Here is a 20117-nt window from a genome sequence, read left to right on the forward strand (position 1 = left end):
TGGAGATCTGATGTCCGGGGAAGATGGACCAGGCAGAGTTCAGGACACCAGGGTACCTAGTAGAGAATCATGGGCAAGAAATGCCCAGGTCCAGGCCTTCTGATCCATCAGTCAGCTTCTCAGCAAAGCAGCACACACTGCTTGCTGGATAAGAGAGGACTCGGAATGGCCCTGTTGTCAGAGCTCCTCAATGCAGGCCTGAAACCCCCTGTCTCACTCAGTGGAGCTCTGTATGAGTTCAGCCTGTTACACAGCCCAACTTGACTGAACATCTTCCACCCAGTTGAGATCTCAACTGCTGCATGTGGACTCACCACAGATGTGGAGCAGGACAGGTGTTTACAGGGAGCAAGTGAGGAGGTGGGGACACTCCTCAGGCAGTTAAGGGTAAAAAGCCTGAATTAAGAGACCTGACCTTAGCCTGCCCCAGTGTCCTCCAGGAATAACTGCACCCTGCAACAATGAGCATTAAAAGAGTAAATAACTTAACAGGTTACTCACAAATAAATATATATATATATATATATTGTAGGGGAAGTTTGAAGATACAAAAGTAAATGGTTATGTCCTTAAGTAAAATGAGACATGACCCTTAATGGGAACATGATCTCATTTGGTGTCCCTACCCCACACTCTCAGGAGAAAAACACACCATTTCACAGAGCTATAACAAACACAGGCAATGGGTCAACAATCATAACTGCTTAATAACAACAACAAATGCCAGCATATGATAAAAGCCCAGCTGAGTTTTATCAAGTGCATATTAAAGAATAAATAATGGATCTAGCCATGTTGGGACTTAGGCAGCTGAAAAAAATTCTCAGGCCTTCCTGGAAAGCACCCCTAGTGGGATCCAGGAGGAGAACCAGTCACCATTTCCAGTGAGCCTACTTGTGTGTGGACTGAGAAACATACATCCCTGTTGCTCACCCCCTGTTTAGCAACAGGATGCTGAGTTCTGAGCATCTCTTGGAAATATGACTGTGTGCAATATAGAAAATATGGGGGATTTCCTTTTATCTTCTGTTTGAAAACAGATATTGTCTTTAATCTTTTGCTTTGTTATGATTTATTGTTTTGCTCTGTTCAATATTCTCTTTTGACTGGTTTTTAAATATTTTCTGTTTGATTATGCTATAACTTATTGAGTGGAAAATTATTGTGAAGATAATGAGATATATGGTTCCTCCTACTTAGTATGGTACCCTGTTGTGAAGTTCTGTACCAATTTCACAGCATTGTTTCCACTTGTTTATTCTGTTTTGCTTTGTTGTATTTTACTACCATCAAAATAAAATTTGAAAAAAAATATTTACTAATCATCTTTCATGTCTTTCAAGGGAAGGGAACCAATCCCAACTCCTTGTAGATGATGAAGTCACCTGCTAACAAAGCCAGACCATAATGCATTAAAAAATGGTAACACTCTAATGGCCAATATTCTTAACATACACAAAAATATTCAACTAAATGCTCATCAACTAAATTCACCAGCACATGCAAAACACCACATGCAAAACACCACCATGCAAACACCACAATAAACACTGGGTTCATCCTCAGTGGTGCTAGAATGGTTCCACTTGCACAAATCATTCAGTGTTACTTGCCACATTCACAGCATGAGGCACAATGAACCCCTCAAGAGATTTGGAAAAATCATTTTGAGAAATTCAAAAGTTCACCATCCTTTCATGATAGGAACCATTCATACACCATGTGTAGGAGGAGTGAATCTCAGCACAGTAAAGAACACAAATGACAAGCCCATCACTGACATCCTGCTCAGAGGCTGACAAGCTGCAAGCTTTGCTTCTTGGGTCCTCTCCTCTCCTCTCCTCTCCTCTTTAGTTTGCTCCCATTTTCTCTAGTTTTCTTTCTTTTTCTTATTCTTTTTTTGGTCAAGGTCTTCCTGTGTAGCTCTGGCCTAAGCTGAACTCAGAGTGTGTTGCAGACTTGTCTGGAACTCCCAGGAATCCTCCTGCCTCAGCCTCCTGAGTGCAGGCATTGCCGGAATTTTCACCTTTGCAGGAATTCCTTGCTCAGCCAATAAGTTTTTAACAACACTATGATGAAAGGAGGTCTGGTGATGTGCTAGTAATGCCAGCAGTCTGGAAGGCTGCGGCAACAACATCACAAATTTAAGCACAGCCTCAGCAATGTAGCCACTTATCCAGAACCTGGATGAGAAGAAAAAGAATTTTAAATGTGGAAGGTCATGGAGCTAAGTGCAAACCTCAGTATTCAGTCTGTAGAAATTGAATGCAAAACAAAAAACCTTGGAAAGCCCGATGGTAGAGAAAATTATTTTTTACAGTGTCCTGGCCTTTTGCAAGGCAGTGTTACCCAAGTAACTTTAACTTTCACAACTTTCTTGGGGTTTGACTTCAAACAATCATCAAAATCCATGAAGGATAAAAAAAATACTGAATGTGCTTCAAGGACACCAAGCCCCAGTCCTAGTGCAGAAGGCACTTGCAGTGATATTCTGAAGTGCATGATGACCACAGTTACAAAGCAGAGACTCTACTAACAGTGTTAATGGGATTTTCAATCCTACTCACTGTGAAAGAAACTGCCAGTCAGGAAGGTGGTAGAGAGCTTACCTAGATCCACTCTTTCTGCAAAGTGTCTAAAGATCAAAGCAAATTATTTCATTCTATGAATGCACAAAATTATTGCTGATTGCCAACTCAAGATAATGTACATCTGCAATCCTAGCACTCTGGGTGGGGGAAGCAGATTGAATAAGGAAAGATTTAAGCCTGGCCTGGGAAACTCACAATCTTAGTGAGATCATGCTTTAAAATTTGTAAAAACATTAACAATTTTAAAAACCTTATGAAAATGCAGATCATTAAGAAATCCAAGAAATCATTGTGTACAATACATTAGCTAATGTTATTCTCTCATTATTATTCTGTATAATTTTTTATCCTTTTATAGACTTAAAAATAGCATCTTTTATGTGGTCCTTAGTAAAATATGCATGAGTTACATTAAAATAAGACAAGGAAGTCTTTCAAAAAAATAGTAACGTAACACTTTGCTCAAATCCTACTTCCATATAAAAATTTAGTTCAAAAATAAAAAGAACCATCAATTTCTCTTCATACTAAGCTCTCCAAATCCTGGGAGGGTATATTTAGTAGCATATCTACATTCATCTCAGTTAAAAGGTCAAAAAAATTGAAACAGTTCTACATCTTGACAGTAGATCAATGTCTAACAGATGATAAACCTTATGCTCAGTGTGCTGACTAAAGTACAAATGTAAGACAAATTCACAGATATTTGATTTGTCGATTGATAGACAATTTTTGTCTCTTTTTTAACCTTCTAAAATTTATTTTGATTTTGATTTTTTTTATTTTTGAGACAGCATTTTGATATGAAGTTCAGACTGCCTTGAACTCACATTGTTGCCCAAGCCAACCTCAACCCTCAGCCTTGTAACTTCTGGCATTACAGACGTTTACTACTAAACCCGGCTCTCATTTCCTTTTTAAATTAGCTCCAAAATAAAATTACCCAGTATAATGTGATATTCTCATAGTTTATCAGGTGAATTATACAAAATGAAATCAGAAAGCACTGAAAATACCCTGAAGGAAATTCAAAATCCTCACCAACAGAAAACACAATGTAACATATCATATCATAACATAACATAACATAACATAACATAACATAACACAATATAGCATAAAAACACAACAAAACAAAGCAAAACAAAATAAGAAAACAGGGATTGGGATTTAATTCAGCAGTGTAAGTGCCCACTCAGTAAACCTGAGTTCATAAATTCAATCCCCATCACCAAACTGAAAATAACCACCTAACTTTAATTTTAAAAAATGCTCCCAAGGGTACCATAACATTTTGTAAGTTAACCATACACAAGACATATAATCTGGCAATTTCACATCTAAGTATTTTTCTTTGAAATAAAAGTTTGTGTCCACTCAAGACCGTGCATAAGAAGGCTGTGGCAGGTGGCTTTCCAGGGCCAACCTGGAAACAAAACAAATGGGATCAGCAGATGGGTGACAGATGCATGAAAAAGCCACACTTGGTTGGTTCAGCCCCATGAGAGTGTGTGGTGGATCCACCACCAATAAGAAGCAGCAGAGAGGGAGCCCAGCACAGAGACACTGCTTGAAGAAGACCAACCAAGAGCATTGACACTGAACAGGCACAGCGCCATCACCACTAGTAAAGACAAACTACCCAGCAGGGACACAAAGCCCATGGTATGTTTGGGATGGGAGGACAGGAAGTGAAAGCAGTGGCTAGGAGACAATTTCCCCAATAGTGATGCTCATGTGTCCTTCATCAGCCTGGGGTGATGATGTCCACAGCCTTGCAAAGCCTCCCCTTGCACTCACCACCTGCTGTCCCTCCTCACACAATGTCAGAGTACAGAGCACTATAGTGTGTGGCTGAGGGAAACATCTAAGGATGAATAAGTGATCATTCATAGGCACATGAGAGTAAAACTTGCTATGAATCCTCCTCCCCTAGACACATGGGTGTTATAACATGAAACATTTCATATCCTTCAAGGAAAGTTATAGTGGGCATTCTGGGAAACATCACCATGCTCCTTAATGAAATCGACATAAAAAAAGATAAGCCCAGAAAACACAGTCAAAACAAAATTTGTGAAATGTCTAAGTGAAGACACTGTGCACCTCATTCTCAAGGGAAAGGATCTTCTGGATGGAAAAGTGTGTTTGGCACCCTGCCTGCCACATCTGAAACATCTACATGTTTGTTGCATTAAAATCTTCAAAGTGCAGAAAAGTCTAAAAACACACATTTTTTTCTAGTCTTTTAACTTGCTGTTTCTAAGGAGAACAAAGATGAGCTCACAATAAAAACAAACGAGGCATCAGAGGGAGACTGTCAACTGTGGACCCCAGCACATGACCTCACTTTCTTGGTGTCAGGTCCAAACAGAACTCTGAAGGATCTGTTCACCAGGCACCTTATTCTGGTGACAGTTGGCCATCACAGACCATTGGTTTGATAGAGTGAATAGGGAACATGCTGTGCTGCTTTCCTAGGCCTCGCAGCTCCAGCATCAGGACCCTGTGTCACTTAACTACATGGGAACATATGAGAGGATGGTTCACTTGGCCCAGAGGCTTCAGGAAGCTCACGTAAAAACACCCAACCATTATGGGCAGCTGAGGCCAGAACTCACCAGCCACAGGCCAGAGGCTCCCAGGGACAAGACGGACCCGAGGACAGTTATCCCTAGGCTCACTCACCAGCCACTCAGAGACACTGAGTCCAGGACAAGTTCAGATACTGGGAAGGTAAGTTCTTACCTGAGCAGCCCTGTGGAACTTGGCTAACTGCATTCAAGTCGTGGCCATGAGCAAGCACCTCAGCTTCAGTTTACAACACTGAACAATGGGGTGCTCAGTGGATGCAGAGTGCAGTGTACCTGAGGAGGAAATGGGGGCTCCATGGCAAGGGGATAGCTGTGGCCTTAGCCCCACTGCAGAGACTATGCTGATTCCCAGGGATGACCTTCACCCCCCTCACTGACCCACACTTGCGGGAAGCTGTTCTGTTCATTGGAAAGGAGATTTGAGAGTCACTCTAGTGAGTTCAGGGTGTGGTTAGAACAGGAATTCTTGGAGATGGAAAAGTGTACACAGCCCACAGGTATCATTGGAAAGTGGGTGGATGTCACCAAGCCACAAATACACATGAATAAACCCTGTGTGAAGACACTTTTCCAGGTATTGTCCATGATCCTGTAAGGAGAACAGATGCAAACAATGCCCTTTTGAGTTTTGATGGTCTTTGGAGGTCACAAAGTCAGCATTGACAGTAGAACAGACATTGTCCACCTCAAATCAGTTTTTCTGGGTCCCAGGCCTCACTAGTTGTGGGTACTGACCATGCAGGAGGAGTAGTAAAGAGGCAAAAAAAAAAACTAGGCAATAGATCTTTGACCAAGACACTGCAGAAAAGCAGGACAGACACTGATGACGCCTCACTTCTCAGATATTCATGTAGCATCAGCCCTGAGCCCTTGAGTGCAAAAACATGGCAGATATCAGTTTTTGCCTTTGTTGAGCTGACCTGCAGTGGGGAAGGACAGGGAGACACTGTATCAGGCTTCTCTGAAGAAGGGAGTGGTGTCATGCCACTAAGCAAAGACTGCCTCCTATGGAGCATTCTGTAAGCCTGTCAGCGTTCCCAAAGTCCACAGTGCCACACTGTAGTTGGGAGACAGTGGGAGAGGATACTGCACTTGCTGGGCTAGTGCCCCATGCGCCCTCCCTAAGGTTACCTTTGTAGGTAGTGTAAGAAGAGAGGCAAGACGTCTCATTCTGCTGCCTCCCTGTCTGCCCCAGGTCCACATCTCCTGTTCTTGACTCCTAACTGGAGCTGAACTCCAAGGTGGATCCCCAAGTCAAGCTTCTCATGGACCATCTGGAGCTTCCTAAGACCCTGGATCCTAAGTCAAAGGGTAAGGAGCCCTGGGATGTGGACTGTGGCCCTGAGGGCAGGGAATGTGCTAGGGAACTAAGCAATGTGTCCAGATGATGGGAGACCCAGGAACATGAGCCCCTCAGCAGTCATTTTGGGGATGCAGTCTGGGAGGCTTTACTGGAGCTGTATTCATGCACACAGCATGAGAGGCAGTGGGAAGGTTCCGTCCTGAGAGGTCCCTGGAATGTCACTGGTGTTTTCTCCTCCGGCAACTGCAGAGGCAATTCGAGTGCATGCTGAAGTTGCACCCGCAGAACTTGTGCCAGCTCCACCTGCAGCTCCCTCACCAGCTCTGGCCCTAGAGCAACAGCCAGCCCCTGGATTCAGTTTTCCACCAGCTAGAGAGATGGACCTCCTGGTGGCTCCCCAGCAGGAGTCATCTCTTGAGTTCTACCTGCAGGGAACCCTTGACCCACACCTGCCATTCCCCTCTCTTACAGATTTACTTATCAGTGTATTCATTGCTCTACCCTTATTTCCCAGAGGCATGGCAGTGATGGAACTAAAAAAATAAAGTTTAGTATTTCAGTCATGTTTAAAATAATCAGCCTGGTAGCATTCTGTGTATTCTCAAAGGTTTGCAAATTTCACCACTGTCCATTTCCAGAACATTTTCCTCCTCAATTTTGTACAGAAAGGTGTTTCCTTTTTTTCACCATCCTGCTCCATCCCAGCCACCACTCATCTTATGTCCTCATAATTTACCTCTGCTACATTTTCCACATCAATGCCATCAAGTTTCTCTTCAGCCAGAGGATGCTAGATTTGACATTTTAATGTTGCTTTTTTTGTGAGAAGGCAGAATCTTAAGCTAATGTCCTTGGTAAGTCAATCACAGATTCAGTAAATTATCCAGTATTCTTTTCTGGGGCAAGAAATACATTTTATGGTTAAATACCCAATACAACATGAGTGAATAATATAACATATAGTGGCTGTTGTTCCATCCAGGAACAGTGGCCTCCCTCCTAGGTGCTACTCTTTCAGTCTCATTTTAGGGGCAGCCTGAGTGTTTTAACTGTTGGGTGGGGATTGTGTCTCAGGGAACAGCTCCTCATAGATTGCATCTAGGATGTGGAGACACAGTCTTGTCAGGCTCTATCCCATATGAAGCAGCCACCTTTGTAAATCTCATTTTGCTTGTTAAATTCTTAGCAGTGGAATTTTTCTGTCACTGTCATAGAAGCTCAGATAGGACCAGTTAATGTCAATGGGTCTGCATGTACAGCGTCCATGCACACAGCTTCATGGTGATCTCTGGCAAATGCAGCTCTACAAGCTGTGGTGTTCCTATGGGGACACTGCATCCCCATGACATCTCAGCAGACAGCACAACATCATGACGTGGCCTCACCTCTGCTTCTTGAAGATGGATGAACATTGCATACAACTTGACTCAAATTCTCTTAGAAATTACTGAATCTCAGACCATTTTGGACAATTGGGGCTTAAGGTTCCTAGGGGAATTTCCTTTCATATTGCCCCAAAGAAGTTGTAGAATCCTCTTGACTCAGCTTCTTCACAAGGTAATAAGTTTTATATTTATATAGGAGGGTTGAACTGAGGGCCTCCGCACAGAGCGACATCCCCAGCCCCTTTTAGTTTTAGATATTTAAATTTGACACTGAATCTCACTGTGCAGCTAAGTTGTTCAGTCTGGGCTCAAATATGTGACCCTTTTGCCCTAGTCTGGTAGACCATGAGGATGACAGAGACTCAAACCTCAACTGGTTTCTGTAGGAGTTTTTTAAAAACCAACTCAAAATCTACTGCTATAGTCTGGCTGACCACCTTTAGAACATTGTTGATTATTATCTCTCTCCAGGCTGAACCCAGGTGTCATTCTATGAGATGTAAATAACTTTCTGCACTTGAGGCTACAATACCAATACATAGAAGCAATTGCACTGCTTAGGGAACATAAGGATGGCCAAACTGATGAACTTCTGTCTCCTCATGATGCCAGCAGGGAAACATGTCCAGAGGTGAGTGTCATTTCCACCACCAGGAAGGAGCAACCAGCCCGGAGTGCACTGTATTCACCTCCACCCCAACCCTTCCCAGATTTCTCCTCTATTTCTATACATTATGTACCTGGGATACCAGCTGCCAATTTTGAAAAATGTCATCTCACACCTCTGAAGATGTCCCTAGGAAGCAGATGACAGTATGACCTCTATAGTGCATGATGTTTTACCTAGGTTTACCTAGGAAGTCAGAAGGAACAGTTGGGTCTAAATGCAGGTCTTTCTCCTAAGAAGTGGCACCCTGGCTACACTGCCATTTTTTCTTTCCTATGCAGAAGCTTTGCCTCCTACCAAGCAGCGCTTACCTCGGTGAAACTGTTCTCTTCACTGTGAAGGACACCAGAGAGTCATTCCATGGGTTTCTGTGGTTTGCAGAGCAGTAATCTCTGGGGGTTATCAAAGGACTTAGGTCCACACAGACATCATCGAAGGAGCTCGTGGGGTGCCTTAAATCATAAGTGTACCAGGCACTGACCATGATGTAATGCCAAGAGCAGATGCAGCTACTGCTCTCCTGTGCTTCCATTTCATCTGGGCACAAAATCAACTTGTACCAAATGCTACCAATATTATAAACTACATTCCTGGCCTCTTTACATGGGGACCCAAAATAGAGGAGGGATGTCATGGGAAGGCACACAGAATGGGGTGATGCATCAGTATATGAACTGAAGATGAATGCAAGACAGACCGGACACACTCCATCTAATCACTTCTCAGATAGTTAGAGAGCAGCACCCTGTAGAGTATCCATGAGTAGAGTAACACTGAAGACACCACTCTCTTTCTCACAGAGGCAACATGCCATGAGGTTGGGAAAGGGAGATGCATTTCAGGGTTCCTAAAGAATGGAGGACAGGTGGTCACAGCACTGTCCAGGGACTTCCATCAGCATGTGAGGGCTGCCTGGGTCAGCACTGCCCCATTCAAGGCACAGTGATGGCTGGAGCTGGGCTCTCTGTAGCTGGAGCAAGAGGCTGGTGTAAACTCCACAGGATGCCTTGGGAGGGCAGTTTGGGAGAGAGGCCGGACCTGTACTGCTGCTTACAGCTGTCCTCCCTAGGACCAGTGCTTCCTTTACTGACTCCTGACAGGTGCTACTTACCAAGTTGGGACACCCAGTCCAAACTAACCTGGGTCTTTTGGAACAACCTGAGCTCACTGAAGCTGAGAACTATAGTGAGCAAGGTTTTGCCTTGTCCTATCATTCTCTGGGGAGGGCATGTGTCACTTTACATGGAGAAAGACTCTCAAACGTGAGTTCTTCTGCAACTGAGGCATGCACAAGTGAGTGGGGTGAGGCAGAACAGGAAGCTTTCCTGGGGTGGATTTGTGCACAGAGTTGTCTCTGAGAGGCCCTGGGAGGCTTTGTCCCCTGCAAGGATCAAGGCCATTTGGTGATTTTTCTCCCTCCTCTGAGACAGGGCTAGTACCTGACTGAGTTGAAGTCCTATTTTCTGAGCTTGTGCCAGCTCCACCTCCAGTGACCTCACCAGATCTGGGATCAATGTGAAAGCTATGCCCAGTTTAGTACCAGGTCTTCATGAATTTAGTGCTGGAGTTTTGCTGGCTCCACGGTAGATATCCTTAGCTCTGCATGGGGCCAAGTCCTGCAAAGTACTTGCCTTTCCCTTCCATCCACTTGTACCCCTTGTACTTCTTTCAGATTTCATTTCTACTCTTATGTCTGTAATTCTTCTCAACATTACATTCTAAGTTAATTTAAATTAACAGTTAAGATTTCATTAGTTTCAACATGTTCAACTCAGTAGCCTATAAGCACATCACCAATTTGTACAATCTTCACATCTGTCAAGTTTCAGCTTTCTGCTCAGTTTTGGACCCATCCATAGGCCTGTACTCTCCTGCTAGTCCCCATGCGCTTCTAACATTTTGCTCGATGTGATTTGCTACTCTGAATATTTCATATCAGTGCATCAGATTCTGTTTGGCCAAACATTACTGGAAGAGACTGGCTGTTATTGCTCTTTGATAGAAGAGAAAATATCAGATAGACAAAGTCTACAGGGAAAATGTAGAGACCATTTTGTATATACTTATCTTTTCATGTTGGAAAAGCTTTCCAGTGATTTCAGTGACAGAAGTGAGATTGAAAGTTCTGATACATTGCATTTGAAAAACGGAAACAAGACTAATGTACAGACTACAGCAGAAAACCTTTCCATACAACCAATATTCAGATAGATGATTGTTATTACAGGTGTGAAAGATTTCTCAAGAGTCCACTTTGTGAGAGAATTGACAAATTCTTGTAACTCAAAGGCAATCACCACAGATAGCAACAAGTACAGAAAATGCTGAGCCCATCCCTGACATGGTGCTCAGAGGCTGACAACCTGCAAGCTTTTCTTCTCAGATCAGGAAGGAGACAAGGCTTGCAACTCTTTTCAACACAGTACTCGAAGTCCTAGACATAGAATTCAGACAAGAATAAGAAATCAAATACTTACAAAACAGAAAGGAATTGTTGAGGTTTGTCCGTGGTTCCTGCGGCTGCATCTTTTCATATAAGAAACTTAAAACTCCAGTGAAAACCTTTTAGAACAAACTCACCAATCCCTTAAGTTTCAGGGTAAAAGATCCACATGTCCTAATCAATTCATTTCTATGCACTTCAAACAAATGGCTGTTCCAATTACAAGGTTAGATATAGGCTGAGTGTCTCTGTGGTAGTGTCTGCATCTTCTAATTCATTCCATTGATCCTCAGGTCTCTGCCAGTACTATGATGATTTTTATTACTGTGGCTCTGTAATGTAGATTTAAGTCAGGAACTGAGATGCTTCCTGTCTTGCCTTTGTTACCCAAAATTGCCTTTGCTGTTCTAGGTTTCTTCTGTTTCCAGATGAATTGTAGGAATATTTTCTTTAGATCTGCAAGGTATGTTAATGGCATTTTGATTGGGATTGAATTGAATCTGTGTAACAGTTTTGGGAGGATGGTCATTTTCTGTCCTGCTTGTTCCTAAGCACAATCGAGGAATATCCTTCCATTTTCTAATATCCTCCTCAATCTCTTTTTTTAGCATAGTATAATTTTCAGCACATAACCCTTTTATATTCTTGGCTAGGTTGATTGCTAAGTATTTATTTCATTATTTTAGGTGCTATTATGAAAGGCAATATTTCCATAATTTCTCTCTCATAGCATTTGTGTACAGGAATGCTATTGATTTTTTGAGTGTTCATTTTGTGTCCAGCTATGCTGCTGAATTTATTACCTTTATTAGTTTTTTAATGGAGTTTTGGTGTCTTTTTTGTAGAGTATCATGTCATCTGCAAGTAATGATAACTTAACTTCTTATTTTTATTCCTTTTATTTCACCCTCTTGTCTGATTGCTCTGAATAATATTTGCAGAACTATATTGAATAGGAGTTGTGATAGTGGACATATTTGTCTTCTTCCTGATTTTGGTGTGAAAGCTCTCAAGTTTTGTCCATTTAATATAACATTAGCTATAGGTTTGTCATCAATGGTCTTTATGAGATTGAGATAGATACCATCTATTCTAACTTTCCGTAGGCTTTTCATCATGGTTTTGGATTTTATCAACAGCCTTTTCTTCCAATTTTGAGATGATCATGTGATTTTTACTTTTGGCTCTGTTGATGTGGAGTATTTCATTTATTGATTTGCATATTTTAAACCATTCCTTTATTCCCACTTGGTCATGGTGTATAATCTTGTTGATGATTTGCTGCATTCTATTTGCCAATATTTTATTGAGAATCTCTGCATGAATGTTTATTAGTGAGACTGGCCTATAGTTCTCCTTATTAGTTGGGTCTTTTTCTGATTTTGGTATCAGAGCGATACTTGCCTCCAAGAATGAAGTTAGGGAGGACTGCTTCTCTTTCAATTCATTGAAGAATTTAAGGAGTGTTGGAATTAGGTCTTCTCTAACCTTTGTATGGAAATCAGCCATGAATCCATCAGAACCCGGGCTTTTGTTTGTTGGTAAGTTTTTAAATCTTTTTCAATTTCAGTAGCTGATATTGGGTTATTCAAAATCATTTTATCTTCTTCAGTGAGCTTCGGTAGTTCATGTTGTTAGAAATCTGTCCATTTCCTCTGTGTTTTCCACCCTAAGTGAATAGAGATTTTCTGAGTAGGTATTCATGATTTTTTGAATTTCCATGGAATCTGTCTTTCTCTCTTCTCAGTCATTATTGGGTGGATTTTAGTTTTTTCTTTCCTTTTCTTGATAAGGCTTGCCAGGGGGTTGTCAATTTTGTTTATTTTCTCAAAAAAAAAACCCAGCTGATTCCTTAATTCTTTGTAACATTTTTTAGTTTCAATTGTATTAATTTCTGCTCTAATCTTTACAATTTCCTCACTTCTATCAGTGTTGGGTTTGACTTGTTCATTTTATAGAAACTTGAGATGTAGCATTAGGTTATTTATTTGTGTTCATTCCATTTTCTTCATGTGACTCTTTATTGTTATATATTTCCTTCTGAGGATGGCTTTCATTGTATTCCATAGGCTACGGTATGTTGTGTCTTTGTTTTCATTGTATTGTATGTATTGTTTTGTTTGCCCTTTAATTTCATCTGTAACCCACTGGTTATTCAGAAATTTGTTATTTTATTTCCATGTATATGATGGCTTTGCACTGTTTTCCCATTGATTTCCAATTTTATTGAGATTTGGTCTGATATGCTTGGGATAATTTTATTCCTTTTGCATTTAGTTAAGCATGCTGTATGGGTTAATATATGATCTATTTTGGAGAAGGTCCCATGTGCAGCAAAGAAGAATGTACATTCTAATATAAATTATGATGTGGTTGGGTGGAACACTCTGTAAACATCCATCAAGTCCATTTGCTCACAGGTATTATTCAGTGCTGTTATTTCTTTGCTGACTTTTTGTCTCATTGATCTATCTCTAACAGTGGGGTTTTAAGGTCTCCTATTGCAATTATATACTTGTGTTTTGTTTTTCATGTCCATTAGTATTTGTCTTATATAGCAGGGTGCTCCTGTATTTGATGCAAATATATGTGTAATTCTTCCTCTTGCAGTTTCTCATTTACACGTATGTAGTGGCATTCTTTATCTCTTTAAACATTTTAGGTTTAAAGTTCACATTTTCTGCAAAGAGAATAGCTACCTTGCTTTTTTCTGGGTTCCTGTTTCATGGAAAACTGTTTTCCAGCCTTTGTCTTTTAATCTATGAAGTTTTTTTTTGAGTAAGATGTGTTTCTTGTATGTAGCATATTGTGGTGGCCTGTTTCTTGATCCATTCTGTCAACCTGTTTCCTTTTATAGGTGAGTTGTGCCCATTTACCTTTATGGATATCACTGATATGTACTGATTTGACTTTGCCATGTTGTATTCCTGTTGCTGATTTCCTGCTTTTCTCCCTTGTTCAATTTCTTGCCCAGCCTGGTCATTTCTTTCTGTTGTTCTGGACATTGTGGTCATTTTTATCTCTATCTAGCATCTCTTTCAGTAATCCTTCTAGGGTTGGTTTGGTCGGCATGAATTTCTTCAGTTGTTCTTTGTCATCAAAATATCTTGTTTCTCCATTAAATTTAAAAGATATTTTTGTGGGTACATCAGTCTAGGTTGAAAGTTGTTTTCTGTTAGGGCTTGAAATTATTCACTCCAAGCTCATCTTAACCTGAAGGTTTGTGCTGAAAAGTATGCCTTAATAGTAATCATAGTCCTTCCTGGACAGGTGAGTTGTGTCTTTTTTCTAAAAGTTTTAGTATTCTGTTTTTATGCTGTATGTCTGGGATCTGAATTATTATATGTTTGAGCATAGACTTATGTTTGTTGTGACTGTTTGACATTTTGTGTGTCTCTTATTGGTATATCAGAATTTTCCCCATGTTTGGAAATTTTTCTGTTATTATTTATGTGAATAGTCCAGTTATGTCATTTGCATTGACTCCTGCATCTTCACTGATGTCTATTAGTCATACATTGCTTCTCTTGGCATCATGTTGAAGCTGCTGGATTGTCATTTGATGATGCTTTGTTATTTTTGTATGTTCTACACATTCAAGATCACTCCCTGCAATACTGTCCTCAAATTATGAAATTCTATCCTCAGCTTCATTTAAATGGTTTTGTCAGCTTTCAATATTTTTTTTTGTTTTTTGACTATCTCTTTGCATATGTTTCATAGATTCTGCTTGTTTTCTACATTGTTCATTCATAGTTTCAGTTAACCATGCTCCTGTATTATTGTTTTACCTATTTCTTTTCTAGCTATGTTGAGCAACTAGTTTACTATAGTTGTTATTTCTTTACATGAGACATTATTTCTAATTCTATTTCCTCTATAGCATCATAGATTTGTTTCTTTACTTCATTTGTTATCTTTTGAGGTTTCCGAGTTATAACTTTTAAAGTCCTCTTTTTCAGTGTCAGTTGGTCTTGCTCCTGATGGACTAGATGTTTGAGATTGCATTTTGCCTTTTTTGTTGTCATTTTCCAACAGGTATAACACACATGGTGGGACTGTTCCACTCACATTTTGCTTTAATGCTTTTGGCAGCTCCCATATTCCAAAAGTTGTCTAGATTGTACACCTGTATTATGGGTAGAGATGAGCAGTTCCCTGAGTCCCTCTCCTTGGGCTAGGGACTCCTCCGCCTCCATCTTCTGTCAAGTAGTAGGCCTGTCATGCAATACCAAAGAACTGTCTCAGGGACTGTCCTAGTCATGGGGCCTTAACTTCAGGAGAAGTCAGTACTCCCTGGGTCATGCAGTGTGACTTCCACAGGAGCCAGCTGTGATTCCAAGTCCTCCATGGGATTCCAAGGCCTCCATGCGATTCAATTCACTAAATTGAGTAGTCTCAAGTAAATGAATAAATACAGTTTAACAAACAATAGCTGGGTGTGATGGTACATGCGTGTAATCCTGGCACTTAGGAAGCTGAGGCAGGAGAATAGTTGCAAGTTCTAGGTCAGCCTAATTTACATAGTGAATTGAAGGCCAGCCTGAACTACACAGTGAGAGTCTTAAAAATAAATTAATAAAATAAAATAAGGTAAACCCTGGACTAAGGCAAGGAATTATCTTCTAGTTCAAAGCATGGGCTTCTTCAGAGGATTTACTTTCTAAGGTGTTATGTTTTGTACCTGGGTGTCCCCACCAAAGCCTCATGAAGTCACAGAAGCAGCTAAACCTAGCATCTGTGATTGGTTCAATGTTTAGTGCTGTGATTGGTGATGAAAGTGCTTCACCTTCCTGGGATTTGAATTATCGGGAAGGGGAGTCCTGTGAAGGGACACATAATGGGGTGATGCATCCATATATGAACTGAAGGTGGAGGAAAGGCAGGCAGGAAACATTCCCACTATCCACTCACTTTTCAGGTAGTTATAGAGCAGCACCCTGTTGAGCACCCATGATTAAAGTAACACTGCAGACTCCACTGTCTTTCTCACAGAGGCAACAGGCCACAAGGGTGGAAAAGGGAGTTGCATTTCAGGCTTCCTAAAGAGTGGAGGACAGGTGGTCACAGCACTGTCCAGGGAACTCTGTGAGCAAGTGAGGGCTTATTATGGTTAGCACAGAGGATACCGTGGGATACGTTTGGGAGGGAGGCCAGACCTGTAGTGCTGCTTACACCTGTCCTTCTCAGGATCAGAGTTTCCCTTCTTGGCTCCTGGCAGGTGGTGCTGAGGAAGGTGGGACAACCACCCCAACCTAATCTGATTGAGTTGGGGCAAGCCTAGCTCACTGAAAATGAGAACTACAGTGAGAAGGAATTGGCCTGGGTCTCTTGGTTTCTGAGGAGGACATGGGGCACTTTAGATGGAGACTCTCAGACTTGGGGCCTCCTGCAACACAGAGGCATGCAGAAGTGAGTGGGGTGAGGCAAAATAGGAAGCTTTCCTAGGGTGCATTTGTGCACAGAGCTGTCCCTGACAGGCCCTGGGAGGCTTTGGGGCTTGCAAGGAGCAAGGACAGTTGGGGATTTTTCTAAGGCAAGGCTGGTACCAGACTGAGCTCAAGGTCTACTTACAGATATTGTGCCAGCCTCACCTCCAATGACCTCACCAGCTCTGGGATCAACCTGAAAATCAAGGTCAGATACCTAGTCTGGTGGAATTCCAAGGCTGGTCTGTCACTGGCTCCATGGTAGGTGTCCTCAGCTCCACTTAGGGCTCAAGTCTTGCAAAGTACCGACCCTTCATTTCCCCTTCACTTTACCTCTTCTATTTCTCTGTTTTCATTTCTACTCTTAAATCTATAGTTCTTTAAAACATTAAATTCTAAGATAATTTAATTTTAAGTTAAGATTTCATTAGTTTCCACATGTTCAGTTGAGTTACACATAAGCATATTATCAATTGGTACAATCTTCACATCTGTCTAGTTCCAGCTTTCTGCTCAGTGTTGGACTCATCCATACCCCTGTTCTCTCCTGCTAGTCCCCACCCACCGCTGACCTTTCTCTCACTGTGATTTAGTACCCTGGGTTTTTCATATCATTGCATCAGATTCTGTTAGGCCAAACATTCCTGGAGGAGACTGGATACTATTGCAGTTTGATAGAAGAGAAAACCACAGATAGACAAAATATACAGGGAAAATGTAGAGACCATTGTGTATGTACTCATCTTTTCATTTTGGAAAATGTTTTCCATGATTTCAGTGATACAAAGGGAGCTACAAAGGGCTGATTCATTGCATTTGAAAAACAGCAATAATGCAAAAATCACAACAGGAAGCTTTTCTTTACAACCAATAGTCAGATAGATGGTTTTTATTGCAAGTGTGAAAGAGGTTTCATGAGTTCATTTTGTGAGGGAAATGACAAATTCTTCTAACTCAAAGGGAATTACCAGACATGGCCAACAAGCACACAAAACACTGAGCCTCTTAAACCTGATTCATGCAGGCACACATCCCTGAAATGTGCTGTTTCCCCATCCACTGACATATTTTAAGGCAGGTGCTGAAAAACAATGGGAAGGACATGGGGGGCAGAGCACAGCCCTATCTTGCAGCTCCCATCGGAGCTTTAAACAGCCTTCCCCAGAACTCCTAGGACTAAGAATAGAGTTTTCTCCCACACAGAATGCTGCACAAATTTTCAAGAGTTTGAATCGCAGTACTCTATGAAGCAGGAAGGAACTGGGACCCTCCCTAGCCTCCACTTACAGTATGCACAGGAGAGTTGTCTGGACAATGCTGTTCACTGCAACTGGGGGAAACCTTGCTGTGGCCCCAGGGCCACAGATCTGCAGGGTTAAGTATGACAAACTCATGGCATTACAAGGTTTTCCCTGGGCCAGCCAGTGCACTGGGCATCTCCACTGCAATCCAGTGACTCCCAAAGCCAGCGACAGCACTGGGAAAGAGCATTTGGAAGCCTGGGTGGCGAGTCAGGTGAGGGGCAGCCCTGTCTGGCACAGCTGTGTAAAGTATGTCCCTCTGGAGCTAAACTTCCAGCAGATCCCACTCATTGCCTTCATCAGGTCTGATACCAAGGATGTCACACAGAAGCACAGCAACATACTTGAAGTTTACTCAAGCTAAATTGTTTAGCTGCCCTTCAAGAAATGACTGAAAATGCACGTCTGGAAAATCAAGGATGAGAACATTGCTATGCATTTTGAATAAATAAACTGATCCTTTACAAGACATGGTGGTAATGCCCGTGGGTGGAACTGCTATGGCAGAGATGTGGACTCTCATGAATACAGATTTTGTAACTGCAATAGAAAAATTGCAAATAAATGATGCATGCACATGATGATCTGTTTGTATTACACTGAAGTAAGGGGAATTGAGGCAGCAACCTAGATTTACTGAGCTGCCTCAGTAAACCCAGGGCACAATCTACCACATGATTCCATCACCCAATTGTGAAAGCTCAGCAACTTGGTTCCTGCTTGTTGCTGCTGTTGGTTGACAATTTTGAGGTTTTTCTATCTTTGCCAGCCATCTCTGCCTCTCTTAGCTTCTATCCCCAGGGTGTAGATCAGGCTAAGTGTTTACAAAAAGTTCCATCATGATTTCAGGACCAGTGGCAGCCTCTCATGTACTGGAAATAATTCTTCAAGTTTGGCCATAAGTAACCTGAAACAACGTGCTTGATAGGAAATGAAATTATCTGATATAAATGCAGGAAACTCATTTTGTCTGTGCCAGACTCAGCTGCTACAGAAGCACATATTTTTGAAGTAAAACGATATGAGTCCGAGTGTTGGAAGGCACAGTAACATCCCCAAGTTCAGTTTCTGCTTTGCTTCACTCATTCTACTAAGCTGCAGAATAGATTCTGAGTGTTCAAACACATAGGGTGTGAATTGCAGTAGAAGTCTGTAAAAACTTAGTTAACTGGGGTGTAAAAAGACAAGGAATGTTTTTTGGCAAAATACACCTCTAAATATGTATTTGAAGCATCAAAGAAACCAAGAAGACAAAGATGAAGAGGAAGAAGAAGAAGAAGAAGAAGGAGGAGGAGGAGGAGGAGGAGGAGGAGGAGGAGGAGGAGGAGGAGGAAAAAGAAGAAGGAAAAAGAAGAAGGAAAAGAAATAACAACAAAAAGTAATGCCAATGTGTGGGGTTTTGTCTCCAATGCCTCTGCCTCATTTAGAAAGAAAAGGGTCAAAATTTGCAGAAATGGAAGGGTCACTGTGGAAAATGGACTTTGCCCCAAGGCACTGATGGTGTGTCTGGCCCACTATGAATGTCCAATCCATGGCAGAGCCTGGAGCCTGTTGGAGGCTGAGGCCAGGACCCAGGAGTTGAGGCCCCTGGGGCTGAGGTGGCAGAGTCTTTGCTGCACCCTGGTGGCTCTGCCTTATTGGGCCTGCAGGGCTGCAGCATGGATGCAGTGGTGGAAAAGGGTGTAAGGCAGGAGGTGCTGGGCTCCTCTGCATGCTGCACACTCCCTGCTTGGCCTGAGCACAGGAAGATTCAAGTACTCCTTGCTGGAAAAAGAAACTCTGAAGAAGATTCTGGGTGTCCTCTACCAGACACAGACAAACACAGTGACTTCTCAGGTAGGGAGGGCAAGACAAGCACAACAACGGGATTCACATGGCTTCATGTGTTGGGGGTTTAAAAGTTTGTCATGAATGATGTGTTGCCTTTCTGAATAAAAAGACTCCTTATTTTATATATCTATAAAGTGAAGCTTGAATGTTCTTCTATATGCATATGCTAATTAAATATAAAAGAATATTAAGTCATCCATTTCCACTCACCTATTCAAGAAAATACCAACTACTTATTCTTAAGTGAATTGAACAGAAGAGAAGTAATACTGAATGGAACACTATGAATAATGCTGTGGAAAATAAAATGGAAAAACCCCAAAGGCATCCCTCCCAGGATGAGAGTTCTGCCATTGACCAGCTCCTCTCTCCTGTCCTCACCTGCTGTGCAGGCCTGTGTCTCTTCACTGCTGGGTGGAGAGAGAGCCAGGACAAGCCCTCTTCCATCTCAGGAAAGATCAGGGACATGGCCTAGGACATGGCCTTTTTTCAGCATTTTCAGTGGCTTTAATTTATAATTAACTCAGCCGCTGTGCTGTGGAACATTCAGGGTTTCTAACTGTCCACAACTTAA

Source organism: Cavia porcellus, unplaced genomic scaffold (genome assembly GCF_034190915.1).
Source record: "Cavia porcellus strain 051 isolate PalLab524CR breed Dunkin Hartley unplaced genomic scaffold, mCavPor4.1 scaffold_43, whole genome shotgun sequence".
Lineage (NCBI taxonomy): Eukaryota > Metazoa > Chordata > Mammalia > Rodentia > Caviidae > Cavia > Cavia porcellus.